The sequence below is a fragment of the Rhinopithecus bieti genome, unplaced genomic scaffold (assembly GCF_001698545.2).
Source record: "Rhinopithecus bieti isolate Rb0 unplaced genomic scaffold, ASM169854v2 scaffold_58852, whole genome shotgun sequence".
NCBI lineage: Eukaryota > Metazoa > Chordata > Mammalia > Primates > Cercopithecidae > Rhinopithecus > Rhinopithecus bieti.
In genome coordinates this window covers 618,509-636,297 of record NW_016822715.1, presented here as the reverse complement: position 1 = coordinate 636,297, position 17,789 = coordinate 618,509, and the positions used below count along the sequence as shown (strand labels likewise).

Sequence of the window (17,789 nt, the reverse complement as noted above, 5' to 3'; positions counted from 1 at the left end):
TCCCTGGGAATTTCTGCTTTTGTGATACTTGTAGGATAGTCCTATGCTGAAATCTGAGAATAAAAATTCAAACTAAATGTCAAGAAAATTTAGTCATTTATTAATTCCCTCAACAGTCTTTTGTTGGCCTTCTGTTATGAGCCAGGCTCCGTGGGAATAGAGAAGACAGGGAAGGGGAGAGAGATGAGGGAGCTCATTTCACCCCAGCACAGGGTGCTAAGTGTTGTGAAGGACGGCTGGGGGGAATACAGCGGAGAGTGGGAGGAAGGGCAGAGCTGAGGGAACTTCCCAGAAAAAGGTGGCCCCAGAGGGAAAGATTTTGCTGGCTAATGACTTTTATGGAACCCTAACTTGGGATGATTTAATTCCAGGTATCTTTATGAAACTTAAGATTTAAAAAAGACAAATGGAGAGTTAGATAAGGAGAGACAAGCATTTCTTATTTATTTAAAGATTCCAAATACAACTCTTCATAAGATATGAATGATTCGTCTTGGCTCCCTTAAAGCACATCCTGGACACATGGCCAAGAAACTGCTTCCTTCAATCACCATGACAGAGTGCCTCATGTAACAATGTTCTGCACCTTCCCCTCCCTTCCCCTACCCACACCCATCCTCACACATGCTCCTCCCTGCCCCTGACACTGACAACCTAGCAATCACTAGGAGAAAAGCCTGGCATGTGTGGGAGCCACCCTCAGAGAAGCTGTCCCGAAAGAGAGGTGCTAACTAGGTGAAGACATATGACTTTCTGAGCACTATTTCTTAATACTAATGGAGGGAGATTGTGGCATGGAGCCAGGAAAGAGAAAAGGCATGAAAAGAAGAACTAATTTGGAGCTGGCGGGGTGAGTGTTTTCTGGCTTATTTAAAAACGTAGATACAGAATTCAAACAGGGAAGAGGAATCTGACTACCAGATGGAGATAGGATGTCAACAATGGAGTCGACAATGGCCAGGCATGAAGGGATATATTTTGACATCAGGGAAGCCATATAAAGAATACTGCTTGGTGGATCGGATGGGTTCATCTTATATTCAGTGTTTCATTTCCACTTAAATGCCTTGGAAGCAGAGGTTGAGGTTACTGACTTGGCCCCATATTAAGGAAAAATCATAACCCAGGCCTTCAGAGACCTTCCAGGCTACAAGGGAAAAAGTCAAACATGTGGCTAATGGGCATATATAAGGATCTTCACTGAACACGGACTTTTGAATGTCTATGATGTAGCAAGCACTGTGCTGGACACCACATAAGCCAGAGTCCCTTCCCTCAGGGAACATCCCTTAAACATGGCAAACCTATGGAGGTGTGCCAGGACAAGGGTACTCAGAAGGGTGGTATGGTATACTGGGAAGCTCACAGACCACCTTGCTTTGAGTGCCTCTCAGCCGCTCTCTTGCTCTGTGATTTTAAGGAAGTCCTTGAACCTCTCTGAGCCTGCTTTTTCCATCTGCAGATCGGTGATAATGAAACCTACCTTGCTGTTTCATGTTGAGGAATCACTGCGGGAAGGTAAGGTCATAACAATTTGTCAGAAGGAGAAGGAAGGTCAAAGCTTTGTTGAAGAGCTTTATGCTATTGGCCAAATGGAAACATAGAGCCCTGCATGTGGTAGGTCTCAGGAGACATGGTTGCCTCATGGATAAAAATGTGAGAATTAGAAGAACAGAAAAAGCCAGCAGGGAAACTTAGAGGAAAGCGTCAGAGAGAACAAGGATGTTGTTTGTCTCCGGTATAATTGTGTAGAGCCTGGGATTCATTGCTAGTGACGCTCCCTGGCTTCCCCCTCAGTGTGACATCATGTGCTCTGTGATGTTTATTGCACTGCATTCCAGGGATGCTGCATGGAGTCATGTCCAGTGTCAGAAACCTTGGAAAATAGTCCTCGGTTTAATTTTAACTTTTTATATAAACAGTGACCTAATTTGAGGAAGGCTCAGTCTGGCCAGGCATCCCCGCTCCCACATTTCCTCCTCTTCACTCCCTCCTTCTGCCCTTAGTCAAACCGTCTCGCCTTCATCTCCCATATGGACTTTGCAAACAAGCAAGGGGGATGTGTGAGCTCAGCTAACTTGAAAAGAGAAGACGTGTGCCAGCGAAGCAAAACACTTCAGCCAAGTCATGCACCTCTGCAGGAGGGAGCCACCTCCTCAGCTCTCATCGTGAAATGTTATCTCACCAGGGCAGATGGAAGTACAGGCAGAGGACTCCAACGCAACACAAACAGCCGCCTGTCCAGAAGAGAGCCCTTTCTCTTCCTCCCAGTCCCAGCTCCAGCTGTATTTTTTTTTCTTTCTTTCTTGAGCAATAGGTCAGGTTCCCTCTGTATGCTTTGTGCAAATTAAGTGAGCTATGAGTGCTGCCTGGGGCTGAAGGAACTACCCTCTGGTCTATGGTTCATCCTTCCTTCACTCCAACCACCACTAAGGGAGCTGAGCCCTCCCTGCCCGAATGCACAGATGGGCAGCCCCTCTGAAAATGCAGAGGAATATGAAATGACCCTTCTACTTACCCAGGTGCAAGCAGAGGAGCTAACCATCCCACTGGGAGCCCACCCATAAGTGATGAATTCCAGTGACTGAGCCCAGTGTGGGGGGAACAAGACAGAGGCTAGGGTAGAGGAAGTCTCATGTGGACACCGTGGGTGGGAGGGAGGGATGCATCAGGGGACAAGCAGGATGTCCTGACAGATTTTAACCCAGAAGCATGAATCCAGGTCTGAGCTCAGCAAACGTTTTCTGTAAAGGGCCAGATAGTAAATAATTTGTACTCTTTGTGGGCCATCGGTCTCTGTGTACTCAACTCTGCCATTGTAAGGCAAAAACAACCACAATCAGTAAATGAACGGGCGTGTCTGCGTTCCAATAAAAGATGGTTTACAAACAGGCAGCTGCCGGATCTGGCCCACTGGCTATAGTTTTCTGACTAAAAGATTTAAAAGAACACCCTTTCCCATTGGCTCTGTCCATGTTTCCATACAGCTAACAATACCCTGGAGAGACCAGTTTGCTGCCCCATTCCCCAAATCTTTATGTGCCTCTGATTTCTACACCCTGTTACTCTGTCTGCAAAAACCCCCAAATGCTGGATCTGGCTATTCACCTGGACAGAGTGGCCTCCTTCAGTGAAAGTCAGCAGGGATGGTGAATTCAGATTTCCTGATTTCGTTGATAAATTCCTCACCACTGGCAGGAATGGGAAAGACAGACATTGAAGGTGCTGAAACCCACCCCTGTTGTCAGTTCAGGAGTGAGGTAAAAACATTCCTTGAGCAATTTGGTTTAGAATTATAGAGCCTCCTATTTTCTAATCCTTCTCTTTTTCCAGGTCCGATAATCTGAATATTGGCACTTCTACTTTATTCTCCATATTTCTTACCTTTTCTTTTTTGTTTTCTATTACTTCATACGTTCCTCATGCTTTCTAGAAAAGCTCCTTAGTCTAATATTGCAACCCATAAGTTCCTTCAGCTATACTCCCTCTACCATTTCCCCATTCATTGCTATGTTTTGATTGGTTTTGTTTTTTGTTTATTTGTTTGTTTGTTTTGAGTCAGGGTCTTGCTGTGTTGCCCAGGCTAGACTCAAACTCTTGGGTTCAAGGGATCATTCTGTCTCAGACTCCCAGGTAGCTGGGATTACAGGTGTGCACCACCATGCCTGCCATTGAGATCTTTAATCAAGTGTGAGACCCAGTGAAATGGTTAAGGGCTGGACACAGAGATAGATTACTTGTGTTCAAATCCCAGCTCTACCTATAATTGCAGACAAGTTACTTAACCTTTCTGTGCCTTAATTCCCTCATCTGCAAAATGGGCTTCATAATAGCCTCTGTCTTATTCTAGTGAGTATATAAATGAGCAATGTTCACAGAGCACTGGGGAGAGCAGCATAGCTGAATCTACATTATTTTCAGACCTAGTGCTTCCAGTTCTTTATTCCTACAATTTCTTCCCAGTATTTTATATTGATATTACCTTCCCTTATTTCTTCACTCATATTAATCAGAATCCATTTGAATCCCAACTCTTGCAATACTTCTGCACAGTTTGTGGCCCTTTTCAGCAGGAGTACTCAGCAGGAGCAGGGTTGTGCCCAGGTGAACTTGCAGTCCCCCAGAATACCACTGAGGGGTTCCAGTGCTGCGCATCCCAGAGGGCCACAGGAGTGGCAGGGCATAAGCCCCAGGGCAGGGTGGGAGCCCAGCCACCCAAGACACTGTCCGTCACTCACCAGAAACCTCTGTGGGGGAAGTTTAACTTGAAACCCTTAGAGTGATTCAGCACGTGTAGGTGGCCGTCTCCAAGGTGGCCACCCACCAGCCTGGGGGCTAAGAGTGAAGGTTAGCGGGATCCTGAGTGCAGCTGCTCAGACGCCCTCTATTTTCATCAACTCCCCCTTCCATAAGAGTTTCTTCTGCCAGATATGAGTGCTGCCTCACCCCCACACCCTCAGACAACAGAACACCAGCACCAAGCCACTGTAGCCATTTCTGTGCTGGGGAAGTCAAGGCTTGTCCTCAGGCAACTCCTGGGTGGAGCAGATGTGGGGACACCAGAGCAGAATTTGTAAAGCTGACTTCCAGCCTCTTCTCCCAAGACGGCTTTGGGCCTCTTCCCTCAGCCCCCAGCTGTAGCCACTACGTCCACCGCCCCACGCCAGACAAGCTGCTGTCACTCCAGAGATTTCTCAAGGTTTTGGGTTGTTGCAAGTGTTGCCAGTTCCTGGAATTCATCTTTCCCTCTTGCTTCTATGGTTTCTCAAGGGTTGATTTTGGCAGCAGGAGCCTGTACGCTGTGCTAATTCTCCATCTCAGGAAGAAACAGAATCATGAAGTCTAAAGAAACTGAGGTACTATCCAGCTTTCTGTCCTAGGTATCACTCGCCTATGATTGTCCAAATAAGATGTCATTTGGGCCAGGCACAGTGGCTCACACCTGTAATCCCAGCACTTTGGGAGGCCAAGGTTGGTAGATCACAAGGTCAGGAGTTTGAGACCAGCCTGGCAAACATGGTGAAGCCCCATCTCTACTAAAAATACAAAAATTAGCTGGGCATGGTGGTGGGTGCCTGTAATCCCAGCTACTCAGGAGGCTGAGGCGGGAGAATCGCTTGAACCCAGGAGGCAGAGATTGCAGTGAGCCAAGATCGCACCACTGCACTCCAGCCTGGGTGACAGAGCGAGACTCCGTCTCAAAAAAAATAAATACATAAATAAAAGATGTCCTTTGGTCTCTGCTTCAAAAGCCCCACCAATAGAACACACATGCATGAAGGGATGGGCCTTCTCATTTTTTGCACTTTTACTGAAAATAACATACATACAAAAAAGTATATAGGTCATAAGCTTGACAGACTTTCACAAAGAGAACACACAAAAATATTCTGCACTGAAATCTAGGAACTTTACAGGTAGGCTTGTTCATTTAATATGTCTAGCTGCTGTAACCAAGAGCTACCATAAGAGCATCCTTGTTATAGCAAAGAGTTCCATTTCTATAATTTCCACCAACTGTTTCAGTGCTACGAAGTTACACAAAATAAGTGCAATATTTTCTTTAAAAAACAAACAAAAAAACAAAAAAACTTTCTTAGAGCCAGATGTGGTGGCTCATTCCTGTAGTCCCAGCTACTCAGGAGAATCTTTTGAGCCCAGGAGTTCAAAACCAGCCTGGGCAACAGAGCAAGACCCCATCTCTAAAGAAAAGTTTTCTTTGCTTTTTTTTTTGTTTTTTTACTTTTAAGCACTTAAAGTGACATATTTGTTTCCCCATGAGAAATCTTTTTTGTTCCCCAACTTATATAATCTTACTTCTTTCAACCAGTTTTGCTGTAACAAGATGGTACTACAATGATGAAATATGAAAATCTACAGGGTGGGAGGACTGACAGGCAAAAAAAGATGTTTGGAGAACAGATGTTTAGGGACAGAAAGTGACTTTCTGAGATAGTGACAGCTGTATGAGAAGAAAAATAGAAACAGGATGGTGTCGGCCAGCAACAGCAACCCAGTTCTTTTCTGCTGAGTCACGCTGGAGGGTTTGGTTTCTCTGAGCCTCCCAGGTGGGCAGACACCATGTTCAGAGAAAGCAAGAGATACCACCAGAAAGAGGTCTTTCAGAGGGCCTGACACGAGGCAGTGGCAGCCCAAGAAACCAGGGCAGTACAATCAGAACTGACGGCAGGGAGATGACAGCTTATCTGAGGTGGCACTGAGCAAATGTCCTAGACACTTCCAAGATTCAGCCAACTCTCACCTGAGAGTTAACTATAGAAGCAAATGCCCTCCAAGTTCTCACTGATAGCCAAGGAGAGGGAATAAAGCATTAGGTGTTGAGGATGACTTGGATGAGAATTGCAGATTGAGATAACTGAGGAATTGATGCTTGGTGTCAAGATACAATAGAAATGCTTATGTGGACAAGATGAAGCATGAGCCTGGGGCCATGGGAAGGGACTGGGCTAAGTGGGTGTGCAAAGTGAACATATTAAACAGGAATCATTGGACATGCCTTAGGAAAATCAGGGCCTTCTCCTTCTCCTCCTCCTTCCTTTTCTTCTGTATTAGTCCATTTTCATACTGCTATGAAGAAATACCCAAGACTGGGTAATTTATAAAGAAATTCTTTATAATTATAAATTATAAAGAAAATGAGGTTTAATGGACTCATAGTTCTACACGGTTGGGGAAGCCTCACAATCACAGTGGAAGGTGAAGGAGGAGCAAAGGCACGTCTTACATGGTGGCAGGCAAGAGAGTGTGTGCAGGGGAACGGCCCTTTATAAAACCATCAGATTTCATGAGAGTTATTCACTGTCATGAGACCAGCATGGGAAAATCCACTCCCATTATTCGATTACATCCCGCCAAGTACCCCCATGACACGTGGGGGTTATGGGAGCTATAATTCAAGATGAGATTTGGGTGGGGACACAGCCAAACCATGTCATATTCCCTAAATACTGGGTGAATGTAATACAAAGTATGGAAAAAGAACCCCTGAACTTGCATGGTCTCAACTATGCATAATATCTGTGCATACATTTATGTAGGTGTTTTATATGTTCTTTTGTATACTGTTTTCTTCTTCAATTTAATTGTTGTTCTTTGTGTGTATAGAAAATCACTGAAAATAAAAGTGGTGTGATTGGTCTATTCCATGTACAGAAACTACATGTCTTATGTCTTTGTTACTAGGAGAGGTGTTTATAGCTTCTCCTGGATGTATGCTTCTAACCTTTGGTCTTCTGGGTTGTAGTCACTTTTGCTCAGACATAATTCATCTGTTTCCTGTAGCTATGAGCTTAACTTGTTGCCTGTGGCTGTTTTCCCCTAGCATTCCATAGCCAGACCACACAATTTAAAGCATAATGGCACTGGCTGTGGAGTGTCCAAAAAGACCACCAGAAGAAAAAATGTTGGTTAAGCAAAGCTAGGTTTGTATAGACTTACTGGAATAAGAGAGAACATCAGCTTGATCTAGATACAGAATCCAGTAGCATCTCAGAAGAGAGAAGTCAGGGGAAGATTATTTAGGGTTTTAGGGCCTAGGCTGGGTGATTCTTAGGTGGGTATCGAAAGGCAGGGAACTGGTTGGGATTGGGCAGAATTTATGGTGCAGTAGCTTTGGACTGGTGGGCACCACAAGGTGAGAATATAAAAGCAAGCTTTGATGAGTGACCCGTTAGTCCTGATACGTCAGCAGTTTCAGTAGCTCCATAGTCTTATTTTCCAGGAGTGGGTATTCACTGGAGCAAGTAGCTGAGTTGTTTTTGCCTGATCTCAGCATTGTTCAACAAAAAACCTATTCTTCATCCCAGAATTGTTTAGCACAGGAACAAGAAAATACGTTAGTTTCGGTTCTTATGGAATTATAAAATTTGCTTAACTATAACTTAAACATGCAGAAAAAATATGGTTTTAATATTTTTCCTATAACTGATATGCTTTTATGGGTGAGCTGGTTAGTGTGGAAATAACAGCAAAGCTGATGATGCAGTCATTTACATAGCCCCTTTAATGGATACCCAGCCTCTTTAAGTAAAAATGCACAATCATTCCAATTTTTCACACTTCTACTTTTCTCTGCAGCTCCTCTCCCAGATAGTTTCTTGGTATATAGGGGAAGGGATGTGACTTATGTGTCTTCTTATAGAAGGAAGAATAGACAGGTCAAGGTCCAGGGCCTGGTTCCTGGAGTCTCTTGCTAGCCACTTACCCCACTGGAGTTCATAGCTCAAGTTCACAGCCAGGATAATACTTGTTCTGGTTCTTCTCACTTGGTCAGGCCTGACAGCTCTCCCTGGGTGACTTTATCTTCCCTCAGCTATAGCCATTTGTAACACACTCTGATTCCTCATTCAATTCTCCAGCCTAGACAATCTATTTCCTGCCATAGAGGGCCTCATGTTAGACCAACTGACTCTATTCTAAGCTTCTCTACTGTAGAAATAAACGAAGACCAACCAAATGAGAAAAGCAAAGGCTATTTATTCAGAGCTTTCTATAGCAAGGGAGTCTGCCACTGTCACTTTTGGCAGCAATGCAAAGGCGGGCAGAGGAGTGGAGGAGCCTTAGGGTGGAATGAAGGGAAGGCTTCAGGTGTATGCTGATTGGAGATTGCTGGCGTGGGAAGCTGGAGGCGGCTGGCTCACTAGGAGGCAGGGCATCCTATGTGATTGCTTAGGGGTGAATATTTGCCTTTCTCTGGTTGGCCCTACATTGGAAGCATGGATACAAATTAGGGAAGCCGTCCATTATTCATAAAGTTCTGGTCATTTTTTGCAGATTATTACAGAAGTTACTATTCAGCTTCATTGATTGTTACTAGAGACAGCAATCTGGCTTCCTGCAAGTCTGACTTCAGGCAGACTGGCTTCCTAGGCTGGTTATTGTAGATAAGGGGGGTGTTATATAGATAAAGTAGGCAGATTCCTGCAGATTGTGGGTCAGAGTTCCTTTTTTTTTTTTTTTTTCCAGACAGAGTTTTACGCTTGTTGCCCAGGCTGGAGTGCAATGGCACCACCTCGGCTCACTGCAACCTCTGCTTCCCAGGTTCAAGCAATTCTTCTGCCTCAGCCTCCCGAGTAGCTGGGATTACAGGCATGCACTACCATGCCCAGCTAATTTTGTATATTTAGTAGAAACAGGGTTTCTCCATGCTGGTCAGGCTGGTCTCAAACTCCCAACCTCAGGTGATCCGCCCGCCTTGGCCTCCCAAAGTGTTGGGATAACAGGTGTGAGCCACCGCACCCGGCCAGAGTTCTATTTTTAAGTATGGTCTGGTCGTTGTCCATTTGTATATTCAATCTCTCATTACCAGATAGCAACTGATAGAGTCTTCCAGAAGGGCAAATCTCTCCCCAGTCCCACTCCATCCCCTTGACAATGCTCCTCTGTTTTGTCTCAGTGCCTCCTTGGTGTTTGCATTAAATCCTTTTGGACAGTCCTAAATCAGCCCCCTCCCCTTCACTCTCTCTTCATTTTTCCTCTCATCATCTCCTGGAACAGGAAGAGCAGGGCTTGCCTGTCTTCCTCTGTGGTATCTCCTCTTCCCAGGGACCAGCAAGCTTCATGGCCTACCTGTTGTCTCCAAAAGAATAACTTTTCTACCCTGCAGGGGAACTGGTAGATCTGGGTAATTCTTGTTGGTGCCGAATAGGCTGTTGTATTTCTAATTTGTTCTTGAGGTCTCTCTCCAGACAGTGAATATAAACCCTAGTGCTGACTTGACAGGACTCCAAGGATTTTCCTGTAGATGTTTACAGTGTGCCTTTCTTGGGGTGCTTCTTTATCTTGGTGGACAGCCTCATGCCTAAGTGTTCGACCTGTAACCAGGTGCCCCTCTCACAGAAAATTTGTTTGTACTGGCAGATGCCCTTGTGGCTCTTATCTGGACTGTGTCCAGTTTATTCCTGCCAAGATAGCCATTCTCTAGAAGAACGATGATTTGGAAAGAAGTTAGGTTCACACGTGTTGGTCAGGTGAGACACAGAGGCAACTCCACAGAACACATGAAATACCAGAAGCAGCAGTTTGTTACTTACAGATCCCAGAGAAAGGAGGGCAGCACGCTTTGCAGGACCAACGGAACTGAGGCGCCATCAGGGACATAGGTGCTCACTCAGTGGGCAGAGAGCAAGGAAAAGAGAAAAACCTGTGGGTCAAAGCCTTTATTTGGGTCCAGGGCATTGCCTAAGCAGGTTTCCCTGGGGGAGTTCTAATTGGTGAGTTTAGAGCAAGCAGACTGAATTCCACGGAGTTGTGCTGTGGCTGAGAAGTAGTCACTGGTGCACATCCGTGCAGTCCACATGGGGTGTGGAGGTCAGTGAGGCAAGTCAAGTAGGCTGTGTCTAACTGTTCCCTAGGGAGGTGTTTGCCAGGGGAAAGGAGTTGTATAGGGCAGATGTCTGGATTAACCAGCTTGAGGAACTGGGAGGAGGCAGAAAACTGGAAACTGTGCCGAAGAAGATAAAACCCTGCTTCTGTAGGAGAAAGTCCAATTTATATTCAAAATGGATGCAAAGATAACATAAAATGATAAGAATTCAGTACATAGGCCAAAAGAGGAGATAAAGCAATTCAGATGGGTCTCAGAAAAAAAAAAAAAAGAAAGAAAAGTCTTCTTTCAAGGCTATTATCTTGCTTGAAATCCTGTTTTAAATATCAAATGCTGAATATCACTCTTTTTTCCCCTTTGCACACCATAGAACACACTGACAGACCTCTGGGCTGATGACCTTGGAACCAATTAGAAATAAAGATCTATACTTGTAAAATTGAAAAAGAAAATTACATTAATATTTTTTCAAAATATGGCTCCCATCACAGAAGGTATTCTTCACTATGCTTACATAGAATTCTTTTGTCCTGCTTGCTTCAACTGGCTTTCTTTGGGGGAACAGAGGTTAATAGGGAGAAATGAAGCTATTTCTTGTGCCCTGTTTAGAAATGATCTCTTCCTCTTCATTTTAACTGCTGGAGAATAAAGTCTCTTTTATCCTCTCAGTACAGGGCTTCATCTTCTCAGAAGGTTCTCCATTGGCTTTTCTATTTCCTCCCCATAATTTGAGCTCCCTACCCCCACGTGTTTGAATCTTAATGGAAAATAGATCTGCAACCCGTCACTTTTAAGAATCTTCTTCATAGGGCTCCCCAGCTACCTTCCCTTTACTGCAAACCCTTTAAAGTTTGCGTGCATGCACATGCATGTGCACACATGTGCGTGTAATAATAGGCCCTCTGTCCCTTCCTTGTCTTGATTACTCTTACAGACTACATGTACTAATAATTTTATATTTGACTTTGACTGTTATTTCATTCCCTCTAGTTCTAAACCATTATTCTACATTTTTCAGAGGCTTATTATGACTCACTGGGCAGTCAAAGAAACATAATGAGTCCAAGATGATTGCACATGGTGGTGCTCCACAAATAGATATTAAACAGCTCATGAAATCTATAAATGTCCTTACTATACTGAGTGCATTATAAAGCTATGAATCAATAATCCAGGCAAGTTTTTTTTAATGTTCTCTAAAAATCTAGCTCTCCAGACTTCTTTTCTCCCAGACACAAAAACTGTATGCATATAGGAAAAAGAAAGCCAAAGAAAATGAAGGAGGAGGAAGAGGAGAAGAAGAGAGGGAGAACAAAGGAGAAATGGAGAAGAATACAAAGAGAGATAAGAAATTTTTTAAATGGCATAAGCCTTTTCTCACAGCTTTTTGACAGTTGCCCACGTAAGGAATAAACGACAAAAGGCAGGAAGTAGGCACTCAAAAAGGATGTATTGAATGAGAAAAGATGTTTTATAACCATATTTTGGACTGAGTTTATACATTGGTTTTCATAGTAACCTCTATTCAATGTTTACTCTGTGCCTGGAACTGTGCATGTATTCACTCAGTAATTTTTAAATGTGAGGAAGGAACTGATATGATCCCCACTTGCCGGGTCATAATAGCCGAGGCCACTGAAGGGCAATATGCAGGCTGAATGTTGAAAAAAAGCCAGTGATCAGGGCAAATTCCTGAGGGTACTGGAAAAAAAACGAATGAGGAGTTAATTGAGCTTAGTTCTTGATATAGCTTGAATCTGTGTCCCCATCAAATCTCATGTTGAATTCTAACCCTCAGTGTTGGAGGTGGAGCCTGGTGGGAGGTGACTGGATCAAGGGGGTGTAGTTCTCATGGATAGGTCACACCATCCCCTCAGTGCTGTTTTCGTGATAGTGGGTGAGTGAGTTAGCATGAGATTGGGTTGTTTAAAAGTGTGTAGCACCTCTTCCCTCTTTCTTTCTTTCTCCTGCTCTGGCCATGTAAAGTGTTGGCTCCCCTTTTGCCTTCTACCATGATTGTAAGTTTCCTAAGGCCTCCCCAGAAGCAGATGCCACCATGCTTTCTGTACAACCTGTAGAACTGTGAGCCAGTTAAACCTCTTTTCTTTATAAATTACCCAATTTCAGGTATTTCTTTATAGCAATGTGAGAACAGACTAATACAGTTCCCCCTTTAGGATCCTGTCTGTTTATGAATGATTCCAACATCTATTAAGTGGCCCAACTCAAACATCTGGGCATCATTTCAGACTTACTACCGGACCCAATTCCTCACCAAATTCCTAAATAGTTCTCACGTATACTTCCTGCTGCCCCACCACCACTACCAAATTTCATATTGTGACTGATTCTTGCACTGATCATTGAAGGAACATGCCAAACAATCTCCCTGCTTCCAGTCCTGCTTTGTCCCACACTACATACCAGAGAAATATTTTGAAATTCCAATCAGGTTATGTTACTTTTCTGCTTAAAAATCTTTCAGTAATTTCCCATTGTCTTCAGGATAGAGCTCAAACTCATTCACAGAACATACAGAGTCCTTCATGATCTCTCCCTCACCTCCCCTCCAGCCTCATCGCTTACCATCCTCCCACCTACCAGTCCTTCCCTGCAGTCACCTTGATCATTTGTACCTTCCCCAGGACACTTTCAAGTCTCTGAGCCTCCATATCTCTCTGAAATTATTTCTCGCTTCTCATTATTTCTTTCAAGACATTGTGTGTTTTCAAGACATCTTTTAAGACTTAGCTCTGTTTTCCTCTGGGACACTTTCCCCATTCTCCTGCCCCTTCTTTCCTTTTAACTAACTGCTCCTTCACTACCTCCAATATACATACATCTCAAAAGTGGTTTTCATGCCTACATCTTCCAGGGTCCCAACAGAAAACAGATGACACCCTCTGATCAAGCTAAATATGAGGAAAGTTTATTTACAAGGAACTAATTATAAAGTTGTGGGTGTAGTTAAGTGAAACTATAGGAACTGGTATAGAAACTGGATTAGCAGCAGCAGTGGAGCTCTCATTATCTGTAGGTCATAAGAGAGAAGGTAAGGGAGACAGTAGGTGAGTTTGGGATGAGCAGTGATACTTGATGGAGTCATCCTTCCAGGGAGAGAAAGAAATACTCCAGAGCTGCCTCTCCTCTCTCCCCAGGTCTCCTAAAGTGCTGCCTGTCAGTTGAAGCCAACAAGAAACCAGATGGCCCAGGAGTCTTGTTGACGTGGTCCATGTAGACCAATCTCCCAGAGAAGAGCAAAGGTGGTGTAAGGGAGGACAGATTATTCCTCTACCCTCTTAGGTTCTGCAGCTGGGCCTGAGAATTAAACTGACAAAAGACAGATTAAAGGAGAAAAGCATATACATTTTATTTGATGTTAATATTTTTGCATGGCATAGGAGCCTTCATAGAAAAAAGAAATGAAGGGGCCCGAGAGGGTATATACCATTTCAACAAAGAATGATCAACTGTGGAGATGTGACAAGAAAAAAGCAGAAGGAGTTTGGACCAAGGCAGCAAATTGTGGGAAAGTGACTAGGAAATATTGGAGAAACTAGTGGAAGATAAAGGTTGTTTTAGTAGGTTTGTTTGTACAGATTCATCTTGACATTCACTCTCTGTTTTCAGTAATAGGAATGTTCTCTTCTTCCTGGTACAGGGAAGGGAAGACACTTTTTTTTGTAGGAAATCTGTGTCAGCTTTCAGGTAGAAAGGGAGAGATCAGAGAGCCTTTCTTACGTCTGCTGTTCATTCAGCTCAAAATAATCTTTTTTTTTTTTTTTTTTTTTTTTTTTTTTTGGAGATGGAGTCTCGCTCTGTCGCCCAGGCTGGAGTGCAGCGGCCGGATCTCAGCTCACTGCAAGCTCCGCCTCCTGGGTTTATGCCATTCTCCTGTCTCAGCCTCCTGAGTAGCTGGGACTACAGGCGCCCGCCACCTTGCCGGGCTAGTTTTTTGTATTTTTTAGTAGAGACGGGGTTTCACCGTGTTAGCCAGGATGATCTTGATCTCCTGACCTCGTGATCTGCCAGTCTCAGCCTCCCAAAGTGCTGGGATTACAGGCTTGAGCCACTGCACCCGGCCCAATAATCAATATGTTAAAGTTGCATATTTTAGAGTAGCATATTCTGATTCCTATCAGTGGAGAAAGATCGAGTAAACCTGGAGGTGCCCAGTGCCCTTTTTCTGTGTCCCACAGCTTCCCGTGCACACCTCTTCAAACCCATGCCTCCTGCTAAATTTTAACTGCTCCACTCCCTAGCTAGTCTCTCGGCCATGTTGAAAGGCAGTTGGGCCTCTCACCTCTTTTCACCAGTGTGTACCACAGTGATTGGCACATAACTAATGGTAACTGAACTCAATATATATTCTCTAAAATTAAATAACAAAATTTTGAATGTATACATGCCAGAATTGTTGGAGACTTTAGGAAATATTTAGTTCACTCTTCTTATTTCAAAGATGGAAAAACTAAAACCAAGAGGTGAATAGCCTTGTTCAAGAGCTAAAATTAATACACAGCATTAATGGTATGGTATACACAGTATTAAAGGAATGGTATACACAGTATTAATTTTCAGGACCAGATTTTAGTTTTTCTAATTCCCAACCTTCTTCTACTACTTAATTTTAACTGTAATCTCAGGTTATTCCTTGGAAGCAAAATTCACACGACTTTTCCATTAAACTAAGAGTCTTATGTTTTGGCAACAAGAAAGAGACAGTGAGAGGGGTTGGATCTGCCTGCTTTGAGTCCTTTGCCAAAAACAATCTCTGAGCTCTCTGGATAAGCAACACTTGCAAACCTAGCAAAGTGCCACAAGTTGGAGTCATGAAATGAAGCGCGAGGCTCGGGAATAACGCCTTTACACAAACTACCTCTGGTGGTGGGTGGTGAGAGTGGTTTTGTTTTAACATCCTATTAGCACATTATCTTTCATTTCCAAAGCCTTTATTGGTTCCAAGCCTACAGGTGGTGATGTGGGGTGGGAGGGAGTTTGAGTAAGATGTTCCTTAGTTGGGAGGCAAAGCTGTTGGTGCCTCCTCGTTTGATGAGTCAGCCATCAGCTGCTGCTGCTGCTGCTGCTGCTGCTGCTGCTGCTGCTGCTGCTGCTGCTACCACTGCTGCTGTTTTTTTTTTTTTTTTTCCCCTTGGGAAATGCAACCATTGCTTCTGAAATGGTTGCATGCCAAGTGCAAAAGATGGAAGCATTGATCATACTGGATTGGAATCACCAGTTTATTTATCTGCCCTCACTGAACTGTGTGCTCTTGGAGAGCATAGATTATGCCCTTTGTCTAGGTAACTCCAGATCCTGGCCAAGTGTCTAATGCTTTTTTTGGTGACACCACAAAAAAATGGGAAAAAAAAATGCTAGGTGGACTTGAGAACATGGACTCAGTGATCAGGGATGCAATTCTAAGGCCTAGCACTCTGATGAGCATTCTTATGTCTTCTCACTTCTCTAACAGAGGGTGGTTCTAGTACCATCATGCAGCTGTTGCAATGATCCAAGAAGATTGTGTGATTGAAACTTCATGTGATACAAACTGTAAAATTTGGGTATAGCTTAAATTTCCCAGAAGCTATTGGCTAACCCCATGACTTTGTGCAAGTTAAACCACCTATGAACCTCAGTATCCACAGCAGTAAAATAAGAAGGTTAGAAACTATGATGTACATGGTCCTTTTCTGCTCTGAAATTCTCCTAAATTTCTTTGCTGTCAAACACCCTAACTCTCTTCTTTGACAGGGTAGAAGACAGTCCGTGAAGCTGCCACTAAAAAGGATAAAAGGAACTATGTGGGTTTATGATCACAACCAATTATGCTACTGCCAAAAGAAAACAGCACTGAATATTTTAGTTTCTCAGAGGACGTGCAATGTTTGAAAATCATCTTCCTTCTTGCATTTAAAAAAAAAAAGAAAAAGAAGAAGAAAAGTGGGAGAGCCATCACATTCTGTGCATAACTTTTCTACTTATAGACAAAATTTTCAATTCATTTTTTTCCTTTCTGGAGGTGTGAGGGAAAATTCCCATAGCTGTAGGAGTGTGGAAGTCAGGGGACTAGAGGAGAATGTAAGTGTGATCGTGGGACTACACTTAATTCATTAAAATGTGTGGTTTATAAAACCACTTTGCCAAAATGAGCTTTGTGGGAAGGAGAAGGCAGCAGGGATATGGATGCGTGGGGGAAAGGGAGGAGTAAGAAGTGCCAAGAGAGAAGGAAGTCTTATTTGTTGCTAAATGTTGAATCCCACATAAGAATATGTCATGAGCCAATTTAGGGAAATTAAAATGCAACTTGGGGGAGTGCAAATCTATTAGGCACAGATATTACGTGTTGACATTATTATCATCCTATTTTTATATAAATTGTGAACATTCTCCAGTGACTTTAAAAAGTTTGGGGAAACTTTTTTTTTAGTTATCCTCCTTTCACATTTTCTCTCTTATCCTAGGTGAAATGGCAGTAGTATAACAACATTGTGCTTTTATTCCTTTCCTGTCAATACTGTGAATTGTTTCGGAAACAAACTGCATTATTTAGGTTAACATTGGCTGCTGTAACAAATAAACCTCAAACTTTTGTGACTTAACACAACAGAATTTTATTTCTCATTCACCGAACAGTCTGGTGCGAGTATTCCTGGTGGGCACATCACTTTCCTCAATGAGATAACTCAAGGATTGAGGCTCTGCTATGGCTTGAATGTGTCCCATCCAAAATTCGAGTGTTGCCAATGTGATAGTATTCAAAGGTAGGGCCTTTAAGAGGTGATTAGGCCATAAGGTCTCTACTCTCATGAATCAGATTAGGTGTCCTTATAATAGGTCTTGATAGAGGAAGTTTATCCCTTTTTGCCCTTCTGCTATCTACCATGTGAGGATACATCTCTTCTTCCCCCCAGGGGTTGCAGCATTGAAGGCACCATCCTGGAAGCAAAGACTAGACCCTCACCAAGCAGTTAACACACTGGTGCATTGATCTTGGACTTTCCAGCCTCCAGAACTGTGAAAAATAAATTTCTGCTCTCAATTAATTACCCAGTCCCAGGTATTCTGTTATAGCAGCACAAAGCTTAGGCAGGCTCCTTACATATTGTGGCTCCACTGTCTCCTGTGAGCTGGGAGTTAGGTTCTAGCCATATAAAGAGAAAAAAAAGATGGAGAAGGCACACATGCTTCTTAATGGTCGTGGTTCAGAAGTAACAAATACCAATTTTATATATTCTACTGACCCAACCCAGATGCAGGGGTGTGCTGGGAATGGAGTCTCTGATTGGGCAGCAGGGATCAGGGATCAAAGATCAGGAAAGATTCCAGGGTGAATATTTTACTAGGTGAGGAGGACCATGAATTCTGACAAACAGTTTTTGCTGCTCCACCCAATCCTCATCATCACTGTTAAACACAAAGAGAAATGGCATCACTTTTTGTC

The 17,789-nt window shown here is 43.4% G+C and overlaps 1 long non-coding RNA gene across 1 annotated transcript; it reads left to right on the top strand.

Annotated features, from left to right (window-relative positions):
* Positions 1-646: 646 nt before the first annotated feature.
* On the top strand, positions 647-15,862 carry LOC108521270 (uncharacterized). The gene is made up of 5 exons (XR_001883154.1): positions 647-850; positions 1,463-1,518; positions 4,771-4,856; positions 13,504-13,608; positions 15,819-15,862. It is a non-coding gene; the product is annotated as an uncharacterized LOC108521270 (long non-coding RNA).
* Positions 15,863-17,789: the final 1,927 nt, after the last annotated feature.